General features: G+C 41.7%; 1 protein-coding gene across 1 annotated transcript in view; it reads left to right on the top strand.

Moving 5' to 3' along the window:
* LOC107187771 overlaps positions 1-13,136 on the top strand; it is a 73,388-nt gene that overhangs the window by 54,902 nt on the left and 5,350 nt on the right. The window lies entirely within an intron of this gene.

The following is a 13,136-nucleotide window of genomic DNA, read 5'->3' as shown; positions in this document are numbered from 1 at the left end:
TCTATTATTGGGAGAAGAAAATGCCTACGACGATTCATCACGCCTGAGATTGTGACTACGCGATCTATTAGAGTGATTCACTTCCTGGTAGGGTTTCAAAACTATTAAATGATACCGATTTCGGATCTTGAAACAGCTATGATCAATAGTTATCCGAAATAAATGTTACGTAGAACCTTTATTCTGAATAACTGTTACGAAGAACCTAAATTTCAAACTTCAGTAAATCATCGATGAGTGTTCGAAGGCCCTTCGGCACTGAACATTAAATATTTCGTAAACTAATGGCACTAGAACCTAAAAAATAAAGTTTATAGAACTGATATGGAAGCCGTAACTGAAACCGATACAGTCTGAAATTTCGGTTCTTCGTAATTGTTATTCAGAATATAGGTTCTTCATAAGTATTTCAATCTGAACCTTTGTATTGTACAAATCGTTCATTTGCCAAAGTGATTAAGTCTACAAAACTGATGAAAGAAATTTATTTTAAATATACAAAATAAAAAATTCAAAAAGTGGAATTATTTAATTTGGCCTCTGAAAGGCTCGCAAAATAGTTTGAAACAGTTATTTTTGGAGCCGTTTCAAGCTCTGCTTCCAGCTCCAGGAATGAAACCCTCGATATTTATCATGTAAATCGAACGGTTCAGGCGTCGATTCACCAATGAATAAATTCGTGGACGACAATGGGTGAGCGGGTGGGCAGAGGAGAACGAAACGTCAATTCGATCGGTGGCCGCGAAGTTCGATTTGTCCTCCTTCGAAAAATAAAAATGAAAAATAACCGATCATTCCGACCCGGTGACGCGAAGTCGACGCAACAAAAGAACGCCGGAGATAAAAATGAACAATTAATAATCCGCGTACAAGGTTCTACACTCTCTCGAGACCACGTAGACACGCACGCGATTTCAATCTTCGCGCGTCAAGGACGGAGGCGGCTTTTAGGCGCGTCGATGTTCGCCCAAATCGGCTGCGTCAAAAGGAATGCGTGTATGGGCGCGTGTTGCGACAAATATAATCTCTGTATGACTGTGTATGTATACAGGGTATAACGAAAATGTTGGAGGACCCGAAAATGAGAGACTCGTGAGGTGATTCGAAACAAGTTTTTCCTTAGCAAAAATGTTATCCGAGGCCTTGTTCACGAGATATTAACGAAAAACCCCGACCAATCAGAGCGCGAGTCTACCGGCCGCAGCTACGCGTTGCGATTGGTAGTCAGCGTTACCGCGGGAAATCGGCCGACAGACTAGCGCTCTGATTGGTCGAGGTTTTTCGTTAATATCTCGTAAACAAAGCCTCGGATAACATTGTTGCTAGGGAAAAACTTGTTTCAAATCACCTCACGAGTCTCCCATTTTCGGGTCCTCCAACATTTTTGTTACACCCTGTGTAGTGTGTATAATGACGTAATTTACGGTTGCAATTGGAGCGACCGCGTTTTATCGCGGCCGAACAACCGACCCGGAACGGCGACGTTCGGTTCGTGAATTCGCGTCTTTCTTCTCTTCCCTCGTCGATGTATCACCGCGAAGTGTTCGCGTTCCATTTCAGAATTATAGATACAATGGAGAGTTTCAACAGGGGGAATGCTTGAAAACGAGATAAAGTTCATTCAGAGCTTTATAGCGGCGATTTATGGTCATTCCCCTCTTGTAAATCGTCTTTCGTAACCTAGAACATAATGGATCGTATGTATAAAAATCGTTCGATTGAAATTTTGTAAACGCAATTTTCCGCGTCGAGTATATGTGAATTTTATTCATTTATTTGCATCTGCAAGTGGAATATTCCGTGCGCGATTATGATCCGTGATATCAGAAAGAGAATAAACGAAAGTGCAAGTGACAATTATCTCGGATGCGTGCAATCGGGAACTGCACGTCATGTATTTAATTCTCCGATGCAATTTAACTGATATTTCGGAATTTTCAACAGATGAACACCTGTGTTAGGTTATTATACATGATGAATAGTGTTCTCCAATTCTGAGTGTGGTCTTATTTCGATAGAAAATATTTCGTTTAACATTTTTTTCGTTTTGATGTTTTATCAAGTAATTTATAGAGACAAGAACGAATATACAATGGGAAGTATAACTGTAAAAAATCATTTTTCGACACACATACCTTAATACTAATATTAAGAAAATCTTTGAAATACTCTGTCATAACTGCAACATGAAAAGCAGAATTGGATAATACAAATTCGCCGAAAAAAAATCGCAAGTTAATTCCTTCGTTAAATCAACATTGAGTTGTAATAGTTTAAGTCGACTAATCGAGATTCCACTGTATCGAATACCAGATAAAATTATTGCAAAAAAAAGGAACAACTGTCAACGAATGGCACAATAAAACGCCGCAGCGATGTCCTGTATCGAAGGCAAAAACTTTCCGTTCGACCGAATATTTTCGCCGGCAGTTCAGTCGCAATAAAACCGAATCTTGGACAGGCGTCCTCGTCGCGAATAAAGCGTCGTCGCTCAAAAATCCGATGTTAATTCGTCGTAAAATTCCTCCCACGTGGTATGCTCCATGGTTTCCGTTAAATCGATGACCGCACAATTGTCCTTCGATTCCATCGTTAATATTTCTCCCCTCTCCTAGGGTATATATTCTATATCGTGGCTTCGTGGCCGTAAATTTTACAGCGAAATCCAATCAAACCTATCTCCCCAGATCGTCCGGATAACTCGCCCCGAGGTTAAAAGATCGGGGCAGATATCAAGCGGGAGTAATAATGGAATTGGAGAGTACTTCCTGTTTCGCGTTCCATCGCCCTCCAACCACCCCCTCGTGCCTCCCTCGGCCTCCTGTTCGACGAATGGCCACGAGACAGTGAAACTGTCGTATGCTTTGACTCACAGACACTTCTTTCGCGGTTGACACACGGTCAACCGATTAATCAGCGGGGAACATGTTCGTCGATAGCGGCGCGTCACACCGCGATTAATAGTTCTTAACCTTCGAGTGACGGAGCTCCTTTCTTGAATTCCATCCAGACGAGTGTATGTTCTTGGAACGATTGCTGGGTTATTCTTTAGAATAGCAGAAATCAAATATAGACTGTTCGAACTTTTACGTTGTTTTGTCAATACACTGTTAGTTTTGGGGATGCTGAACTGAATTGCTTTGGTCATATAGCTCTTGTCGTAAGATGTGTCAATACACTGTTAGTTTTGGGGATGCTGAACTGAATTGCTTTGGTCATATAGCTCTTGTCGTTTCGATACATGGGTTCGGTTGAACATAACTATGGATGTTTACAGATACAGTAGACCTATATACATGGTGCCCCACATAACGTGGACACATTTAATGTCTCACTTGTTCTGGAAGAACCAAAAAAATGTGAGGGGACAGTGGTACTTGGTTAGAAGGGACAAATATTGTAATAAACAAAAAATTGTTCGGTGTTTTTTTAATGGGACTACATATTTTTATCATCGTGGCAGAAATAGTTGAGATCAAGACTAATCCAATGACATATGGTAGCGTGACTTTCATGTGACCTTGAAAAAAAAAATCCACAAATTTATGGGAGTAGATTTAAATAATAAAGGATTAGTGCAAAAATGCATCGAGGTTGATGGACATCACTTTCAGCTTGTTAGTAGTCACCAAAAGGAGTGAAAAATGTCTAACCTTTCGGTATAAAATCAACTTTTATACTTCCTTTTTACGATATAAATGTATGTTTTCTTCATTTTGCATAATATTCTTCCGTGCATTATATTGTTTCTTGTAAAATACAAGTTACATATTTAGTATCACTCGTATGCCATAATGTGATATTTTTGGTAATATGAAAACATGGAATACAATTTTCTTCGTTTTATTATATACAAAATAAGTTACAGTACAAGCAGATTAATAGAAATAAAACATAAATAGCGATCAGAAAATAAAAATAAAAATACAAGTAATCGTTCTATTCTTCGAAATTTTACGGACTTACGTTATTTTGCCTAATGCGTATGAATCGAATATAGGACTTCCCTTAAATTGCATTCTACTTTTGAACATATAAAATTTCTTTTCATTTTTATCTAATAAATACACAAATCCTATATTGTACATCTCGCTGCATTAACTCAATTTTTTTGAAATCATGACACGCGACCTTTATCCTCACAGTCACAGATATACAGCTCTAATTATCAAAAAACACCACCCCTGACCTACACAACGCGTATTCTCGAAATTTCACGGACTTACCTTATTTTGACTAATTCGTATAAATCGAAAATAGCTCAATGCATTAACTCAAATTTTTTTGAAATCATGACACACGACCTTTGTCCTTACAGCCACAGATATACACTTTTAATTATCAAAAAGCACCAGCCCTGACCTACATAACATCACCAAAAAAATTCCCATCGTACTTCCCTTCCCCTAACCAAGAGCCCAGAGGTCAGACCTCCCAATTCTCTGAAACAAGAACCACCAGCGCGCAGTTTCACGGTCGTCGGTCCGTCGAGCGTGTTAACACGATCCGCACATACACAAACACCTCCTGGAACAATGCAGCCGCCGCCGTTAGGGTCCAAGAAGCGACACGTCGCACCGTCGTTCTCGCCGAAATTGCCCATAAAACTGGACCTAACCTACTTATCCCAGCGGTACGTACATTTCCATCCAGTTTTCGGTAGGGCCCACCGCGATGGTTTCGTAACCGGGTGGGCCTAAAGGGACACCGATCCCAGGGACAAGAAACGTTCGGTGGCCCGCGGGTCGACACATCGCGACGCGTCGCAGCGACCAGCCAGGCTTTATCCCTTCTCCCGCTCGCGAGAACGCATAACGCGTGATGTCGGTGCTAACCGCGGAAGCTGGCCTCGACGAGCAATGTCGTCCAGTCTTACGAGAGCGTTCTTACCGGTAAGAACGGGTCTTCTCTCTCTCTGGCAACCCTCACCACACACACACGGCTTACGTCCCCTTTTTTTCTCCGAATCTTTCTCCTCCGAAAAGAGACTATACGCAACGGGCCCAAGATGAACGTTTTCGAGTCACCGTTTCGGGACCCCGGAACAACCTGTGCAACGATCCTGCTGCTGGACGTGATACTTCGATGAAAAAGATTGATATTCTCGGTGTATAATTACTCGAAAGTGCGAAGTTTGATACAGAAAGGAATTACCAATCGTAAACACCGGGACCAGGTAGGCCGAACGTGTTCTACTTGCGGACTACTTCGAAGTGTGTGCTTAAATCGAATCCACAGAGTGGATAAAAGAAGACAGTATGGGATTGCCCGCGATGAAGCCTGCCGGTGACAGGTTCACGCTGGAAGCCCGTGTTGTCTTCGACGTAGTCGTCATCCACGTCTGTTGTACTTCCTTCTAACACCAGTGATCCATGGATCGATGTCGCGCAGAAGTTTCTGTACGTTGGGTCTAATACTGGAAGTGTGGACGGGACAAGGAGGGGTATCCGTTCCTTGGGTGGTTTCGTCGACGAAATAAAACGAGATACAAACGTTCGGAATACACACGCGTAGGTATATATATATTGAAAGCCAAATGCGTTTTCTCGTTTCCTTTACTCCCGGACGGGTTATGTATTTTATGGACGACGGTGCAGTGTACCGGTGGGGGGGAACAAGATTCCACGATCTCGAAATCAGGCTCTCGCCTGGATAGTCCACCCACGAAACCGTCTCGAGTGTACATCCGATTAAAATTCCTAACCGAACACGCCGTGGCCAGATGCAACTAATCGCTCGAATACGTTTATACGTTATGTTATATACACCAGAGACACGAGAGGGACAGAACGGAGAAGGCTTGCGAGCGCGTGTGTCCCGCGCGATCGCACCATATTTGTACCGATATCGGGGGGATACACCGGTACGTTTCGAGTGTGTGCGCGTGCGTTCGGTTGCACGTAAACGCATATCGACAAGTGTCCGTTTGCCGGCTCCGAAGAACGCTGGAATGCGAGGAGACGCGAGCGTCTCGGATTAAAACGTCCCTTCCCCGTTGGGCTGGAACGCGGAGAGCTTGCCTCGCGGAAATTGTCTGTACCCAACGGTCGAAAATGGTAAGCCAGAGAGGTGATTCTTGCAATGGTCGCGAAGAAAGTCCGCCGATGTTCGATCGTCGAATGGACACACGGACTGAACGTTGCGGAATAAAGGTACGTTTTCATGCGATGGTAAAACGTGACGTTTTACGGTCGTGACGGTAAAATGTGGTGATGTTTGTCGTGAACACTGAACCCCTCGTTGGTTGACATTGTCGTATAATGTTTACGGCAACAAAAGTCGTGGATTTTAGTGTCACGTGAAAACGTAGCTTAAAGGTGGAGACACGTTAATATCATTTCACGTGAAATTGTATGCTATCAGTTTGTGTTTGTTTTTCTGTTTGGATTGTAGAATACAGTAAATCGTCGATGAGTGTTCGAAGGCTCCTCGGCACTGAGTGTTCAGATGTTATCCCCACCACTGAGGGAGGGGGTGGTACTAGTCAAGCGTCCATTGCTGGGAATGATGTCTGGATACTCAGTACCGAGGAGCCTTCGAACACTCATCGATGATTTACTGTTGTATGTATGTTCAAAGATGGTGTTTCAACCGTTCTTTTGTACAGTAACTATTCGATTAATGGTCGAAATTTGGGAGTGCTTTGAAACAGTTATCGTGAAGGGCGACTCTACGCTCTCTTCACCACACAAATCCCAACATTATACAAACCACCTCTTACATACCTAACTGTAGGCTTGAACAAAATCATCCTCTAGATACAATAGACCGTTAATAATCTCACATTGTTCTCCTCCCTGCTAACTACTTACACCAATACCACCTACACTGACGACGCAATCGAAGTTTAGTATCATTAGTTTAACAATACCCATGCTAAAAAAAACGTAAGACAGGATATGTACAATTTTTATTGTAAAAGTCTAACTATCATTATACAACAACAACGAATTTCAGGCCAACTCTCGGTAGCCCACCTTTGTACAATAAAGATTAGTAGAGGATGAAGTAGAAGCATTTAACGTAGAGATCTTTCCGAGCATTTATCGAGAATTTACTGTACTGCCCCATGAACTATAGTCACGCATACATATTTACATATATACGCATTTAGGAATAGTGTGACGTGATTATTAGACTGCGTTGTCAAATGTTTATGCAAATTCAAACTTTTGTTCGTGAATATTGGAAAACTAGATACATAAACAGAGACAGACTTTCTTCGTCAATGGTCCTATTACGTTGGAAATAAATTAAAACGCCTATTAAATATTATTAACCCATTAAAAATTTATCCAAAATTTATATTTATATAATTATTCAAAAGATACGTGTAAAATATGTTTCCTTACATATTGTATCATAGACAGAATTAATTTAGCAGATAAAAACAAATAGGCCCTTTTTTGGCCACATATAATTTTATTCGACTGTTAATATTGTTAAAGTCTCTATTTAATTCAGTTCTATACATTCCCTAACGCCATCAATGCATAAAATTCGCAGTCCAGTGGTTACATTTTGTTTCCAAAAAATTTCAAACAATGCAAATGCGTCAGCTCACACTCTAAGAATGTCACGTGAAATCACGTAATGGCGAATGTGTTCACGTGACGCGATCTTAATTGTGTTTCGACCTTAAGGATACGGAGTCAGGAGTTCTGTATTTCCGCGAAACAGTCGGGAACGTGGCTCGAGGATACAGGAAGCTCGTAGGCGACTGATCGTCTAACGAATTGCATAACACTCGCGCGTTTCCCTCTGCCGGTCAATGGAATCTTCAATGGCACGTGGTGCATCGGTAATATCGGCGGGTACGCCGTGCACGCCGGTTCGCACGTGTACACACCGTCGTCGATTAGTTCCGTTGGACAGCAGCCGTAGCAGGCCCTGGAATGTTGATCAGAGAAGCTGGTGGGACACGATTTTATTAGCGGAGTACCAAAGACAGGCAGCACACGAGCCTCGATTGGCGTATCGTGGAATAACGACGGCCAGTTTTCGACGGGTCCAAGGCTCCCTGACCCCTTCTGGCCCGGTTCTCTCGTTTCCGGTTCCTGTTGAAAGGAGCACTTTGCCTTTCTCGAGCAACATGCTACCAAAAGGATACCGTGGGCTTCGATGATTGAAAGCAAATAGCAGAAGGCTAAGTCGACCTGTTCTACTACTGTGATCAAAAAGTATCTGGACTATAGAAAGTACACTCTTGATTTATTTATCCAAATTTATTATATCCCCTTCGAAGTGATCTCCGCACCACTGCAATGCTCTTGTGACAACGTTTTTTTTTTTCCAATTATCGAAGCACCTTTTATTGTCAATTTGAATACGACGAGGAAACTCGGTTTTCGCTAGGGGAAAAAGTGGCGTTGGAGAAGGGCCTCCTAAAATTTGATATCAGGGATTATTGAAATTTATGCCAAATTAACAGATTTAACATTTATTTTAGTAGTTGAAATAAAGTTGCCGAGTGGTAAGGCCCTTCTCTTACGCCACTTTTTCCCCTAGCGGAAGCCGGGTTTGCACATCAGTTTTTTCAAAACGTGTGGCGATTTTTGTATTACAAAAATTGATTCACAAAAATCTAAACTAAGCCTGATTTTGTAATCAACGTAAGTACACTGTTTCTTTGCGCGTAAATATAGACGGAGTGCTGCAAGTTCACCTTACACCACTTTGTAGCAATTTTAATATTTTCAGGAACGATCTTTCCAAGTAGAATATCGCATCAACGGAATCAAACCCTAGGGCTGCGTTTCTTGATACACAACTAACGCAAGCACACACTTGAAACGTATAGAACAGGTCTTCGTTAAATGAAACCGAGCCCACGAAGACGTTTAGACTACATTTTACATCGGAGAATCTTCATGCCTCGAGTGCCTCGTGTCGATTATCTTCAGCAATGTAGAACCTACATTCCCGTTCTTGACTATCGGGACGCATACCGCGTAGAAAATACTGAAGTTCAATAGAAATACACGGTTACAGCCACATAACTTGATGATTTTTAATTACTCATGAGTTACTTACTATACGAAAGACTGTTTCAAACCAAAGCTGCATGATATCAAGGGGAACATATGTTAGAACAATAATTCTTTTTTACACAAATATCCATTAGAATACTCAGGTTATCAGTTTATGATAATATTACTTTAAATGGAATTTATATTTATTTTTACATACAAAATATTAATAAATATAATATTTTTTTCCTTTAAGGGGTGGGAGAGCAGAACCCAATTTTTTCCCCTCTAGGGTAGAGCTTTTTCTTTTCAGGGGGGAATTAAATGCACATTCTTGACCCCCACCCCCCGTTACGCCAATGCAAATATCGTTCTCTACAAATACTGCAGGTGTCCAAATACTTATAACTACCCTGAAAACCAGTTGTGAACAAGTTTCGAGTAAATTGCCAGTAAATGATAAAAGTTGTCAAAGAAATATAAAACAAGCCAAAACTTTCATTGTATCCAACGAATTTTCTATTTTATCTTGAACCCAATAAGACACTTAATAGGAAAACAAAATTCCTACATTTGTTCCTGTCTTCACAAATTACCTCAGAAAATGTAATTTTACATAAAAATCCGCAGTCTAATTACAACAGATACAGAAAACACCTAATCAACTTCAACCAGTAGATAAAACTCCACGTAACCGTTACTTAACCAGACCCAAACAGGTGTCTTAACACCACCAGACAGGAATGCACGTTCTTTCCGACATTTCCATTCCATTCAACGGTTAACGTTCCACGCACATAGTGGAAAGGTAGCCCAGGACGGGTCGAAATAGCGAAAACTCGATGGAGATTCCTCGATGTAGAAACGCGGAAGTCACTGGTTAAAGGGGCCCGATTCGAAAGGTAATTTTGAAATATTATTTCAGTCGCGAGTTTTCCCGCGGCTCGACGCGAAAGAGCAGGTCTCGACACACCCCGGGTCCCCGCTCGCCGATAACGGCCACAACGGGCGTTCGGTTTTATCAGAGGCCAAGCGATAGATAGAATGTAGAAATCCTTGGATTCAACTTCGAGTGATCAGGTCGGCCGCGAGGAAACCGCGAATCCGCGAGCAAGCGAACGATTCCCGCGCTGACACCAACGGCGAGGGCTTGACCGGAGTACTCGCCGCGTGAAAGTATCGCGATTGCGTAAATCGGCTAAAATAACCAGTACCCAGGACTTTTTGCATCGGCGACATTCGTCCTTGGGGTCTCGAGGTGTCTCGAGTTTCGAACGACGAACGTCGAGGAAGATCGTTAGAAATGGTTCTTTCGTCAGGGTCGCAGAAAGTGGACTCGATCTGTCAAAGGTCAGGACTTGAGTTGGTGGTTCGAAACGAATTCTTCGAGGATAGTGGACTCGATCTGTCAATGGTCTGACTTGAATTGGTGGTTCAGAGGGATTATAGAAACTGGAGTGTACTGTAGATCTGGTTGCAAAGGTTCTGCAGATCTGGCCACTTGTCAAATGATATTATTTTAATAATATTATTTCAAATAACATGTCATTTTATTTTTTGATCATTTGAAATAATTCTTTCAAATATTTGTGAAATTGTTCTTCGAAATTGTAGCAGGTGACTAGGTCTGAGTTTGGTTACTTATGGATTATATTATTATATTATTATATTATTATTTGCTTACCTTCTGGAATATATTAGACGTACTGATTAATTCATTTGTTTTTCGTTTACAAAAAAAACAAAATACAATCTAGTCTTGAGAATATTCCTCGTCAGCTTCTATTCATTTATGCCATTTCTCGAGCAGTTGGGAATCCCCTTTCGAAAAAATGATGGCAGTTTTAAGCCAATAATTAATTGTAGGGGCCACCTTTTGTACACCTAACAGAAGTTAGACTTAACAGCCGAGTTTTTCTTTCTATTGTGCAATTATAATGTGAAATTTTGTCTGGATTGATTCTGAAGAATGGCTGACGTTGTTGATCTTCTCCAAGGAATGTCTATAAACATTCCTTTTTGAGAAGATACGTCAATGTTTTTCTAGTCTCATCTCAAAGTCCTTTAGGATTTCGTCATCCTATCGTCGCTCTTGTTACACAGCTCTTAGTAATATTATTTTTACCGCATCCGTATAGTGATTCACTCGAACACACAAATTACAACATACAACTTAGCCACTTGCGCTGGAAATTGATTCACCGATTCGCGTGACCAAAGCGTCCGCAGTAATTCGAAGCGAGCCGTAACTTGAAATCAAGTGACTCGATAGAGTCGATACAAATTTTAGAAAGTAGTATACAATAAATCACTTTATTAATAATTTTGTATAGAATGATAAACTTGGAAGATATTTTCACGTTTGGGAGAACCATTCTGTCCATTTAATGTCAGGAAAAAAAATCTACGATACTGTAGAAATCAATCAAAAACATATTAAAGTGTTTTTTAAACAGAAATACACAAATTTTATGTAAATTTTGTACTAAAATATTTGTAAAAATAAGAAGCTTGGAAAGTAAGTGGAAATTACATTTGTTCGAAAAATAAGATAGAAATTGCAATTTTACTTTATGAAATGATACGAACTTTCCAGACAACTTAATACTCATAAAGACGTTCTTATATTTTGTATGAAAAGATTCTAGAAACTGGGCCATAGATATTTCTTAGGAGCGAAAAGGAATTAACAAAAATTTATGTTTTAAAAATACATAAAGACTTTATCTGACCAGATGCCGTCTAATTTTCTCCGCATTCACACCAGAAAGAGCTACAATTTCATTCTGTACAACAGCAACAATCAACATCAATTCTTTGCCCTCTAAAAACCACAATTCTAACCATTCGAAGATATTTCGAAAACGGACATCATCCAGCGATCGTCGTGTTTCCCAATTTCCCGAGGCGAAAGCGTCGCGGAACGCTTTGCTCGTCGAACAATCGGGCAACCTTCGTGCCCGAGAAGTCCAAACGCGAATCGTAACGTCGAAGGCACGTAAAGATAGGAGCCAGCGCCGCGCTAAATGGGAATATCTCAATTGCTGCTCTCACGTAGATTAAAATTCCTGCGTTCCGCCGCGGCGCTCCGACTCTCTCTCTCTTTCTGAGCGATAAACGCGGAATCAGCGTTCGAGAAAATATTCGAGGTTCGTGTAACCGCTCCGCTCGCTCGACGATTTTTCAAATCCCTCCGCGCGCGCTCGCTGCCTTATCGCAATAGGAGGGCAGCGTTTTATTAAAGCTCCTTTTTTTTCCCCCCCTTTCACCCGCCTGGAATGCTTCTCCGTGCTCCACAGCACGCTCGAAATGCTCGAGCGGATCGTTCGAACAACCAAGACGACGACGATCGCGTTGCAACATCGACGTGTCTGCTCTCGAGCGCACACGCGAGACGCTGAATCGATCACGGTTCTACACGCACGAGCGACGAATTCGCTCAGGGCGGATGGAAATCCGCTGGTTACGTTTCTGATCGATCCACGGATCGATCATTGGTACGTATCTCGAAATAAAACAGATTCCAACGGACGAAAACGCGCGCGCGCGCCCGCTGATCACCGCTAATCTCCGGTTATAAACACGCCGCGATACGCACCGCTTTGGTTCTCGGAGGCGAGAGAGCGAATTTCCGCGCCGGTCCGATGACCTTTTTGAATAGTATCGCGGCGTGGCTGTTTCCACGGTGAATTTACGAATCGATTTCAGATTTCAATGCTCGGACTTTTCTAATGGAATTGCGCAAGCGGTTTTCTCTCTCTCTGTCCCGGTTACAGGTAGACATCGATACTCCCCCGGATTAGAAAACTGGTTGTAATGGAACGAAACGTTGATATTCGAATGCCGTTGAACGCCCGTCACATTTTATACCCGGCTGGGCTCGAAACTGCGGACGGAGATACGGTGTTTTAGGTTTTAGAGCCTTGGAACAGTTACGGAGACTTGAGCAGTTATAGTGGAGGTCTGCTTATTACATTGTTGGAGGTTGTAGATATAGGCTAAATTTCTAGGAAATGATGCAGTGAGCGAGCTCCAATCACACGCGTGATTTTAGAGCCTTGAACAGTTACAGAGACTTGAACAGTTATAGTAGAGGTCCGCTTATTGCATCGTTGGAGATTCTGGATGGCTAAATTTCTAGGAAATGAATCCACACTTTATCTTGAT

The sequence above is a fragment of the Dufourea novaeangliae genome, unplaced genomic scaffold, assembly GCF_001272555.1.
Source record: "Dufourea novaeangliae isolate 0120121106 unplaced genomic scaffold, ASM127255v1 scaffold16, whole genome shotgun sequence".
NCBI lineage: Eukaryota > Metazoa > Arthropoda > Insecta > Hymenoptera > Halictidae > Dufourea > Dufourea novaeangliae.
The sequence above is the reverse complement of the archived record's forward strand: the minus strand, read 5'-3'. Positions and strand labels throughout refer to the sequence as shown.